Source organism: Pteropus vampyrus, unplaced genomic scaffold (genome assembly GCF_000151845.1).
Source record: "Pteropus vampyrus isolate Shadow unplaced genomic scaffold, Pvam_2.0 Scaffold13355, whole genome shotgun sequence".
Lineage (NCBI taxonomy): Eukaryota > Metazoa > Chordata > Mammalia > Chiroptera > Pteropodidae > Pteropus > Pteropus vampyrus.
Genome location: NW_011902136.1, coordinates 1 through 1013, shown reverse-complemented (window position 1 = coordinate 1013; position 1013 = coordinate 1). Strand labels below are relative to the sequence as shown.

The window sequence follows — 1013 nt, the reverse complement described above, 5'->3', positions numbered from 1 at the left end:
ACATATAAATTTGCTTACACGTATGTTTTTTGCATTTACCTTCCTAAGGTTATTTACATTAAAGCATAACTCCTTCCCCCTACCCTTCCCAATTAACTTGAGATTTTAAAAACTTTTTAAAATTTATTATTTTTTTTAGGTGAGGTAACCCTTGGTTGACCTCACAGATTGCAAGGACCTTGTCAGCTTACAATCTCTTATTTTAATTTTAACTTAATTTTATTTTTTACGCCTACAGCAACTGGTCTTCCTAGGTGGTCTCCCATCCAAGTACTAACCAGGCCCGACCCTGCTTAGCTTCTGGATCAGATGGGATCAGGCTTGTTCAGGGTAGCATGGCTGTAGACTCAAGGTTGTTTTTTTTTTTTTTTTTTTTTTTCTTTAACAATCTCATCCGGACTCATGCATATTAGTGTGATTAGATGGGTACAAATATAGATCTCCATCCTTCACATGAGATCAAACAAAGCAGGTGGCTTTCAAGAGAGAGAACAATGAATCAAGGAAGAAAAATTAGATTGTCTGTTTCAGTTGTCTTCTCTCCCACAGGGGTGATCGTACTACTCAGTTTTCATCTAGAAATTCATATGCTATTTTATATTCATCACTCAGCCAACAAATGGATAGGTACCTCCTACCTGCCGGGATATATGTCACGGCCTGTACAAGAAGCAGAGAGGAAGAGCCCATCTCTGCAGGGCAATCTTTTGACCTTGCGTTCTTACAATCGAGTGGTTTATTTGTTGTATAAATTGGCACCAAGGAGGTATTAGTACATTAAAAAGAGATAGATTGCTTTATCTTGTCTCATTATCAGATTTAATCACATTCTCAATTTGGCTACACTCACTAATGAGGGCTAATGTTAATTTGTAAAATAAGGAATGTCTCCCTCGCCAGAAACTAGTGTTTCTTTGTTGTCAAGCTGCTTGCTCTTTTTAATTGTTTTACTGCGCATATGTGTGTATAAGTATATAACAAGCTGTGTGTACCAGAATGATAGTGCCCATAAA

At 37.1% G+C, this 1013-nt stretch overlaps 1 pseudogene; it reads right to left on the bottom strand.

The window, feature by feature from the left end:
- Nucleotides 1-229: 229 nt before the first annotated feature.
- On the bottom strand, nt 230-347 carry LOC111735065 (annotated as a pseudogene).
- Nucleotides 348-1013: the final 666 nt, after the last annotated feature.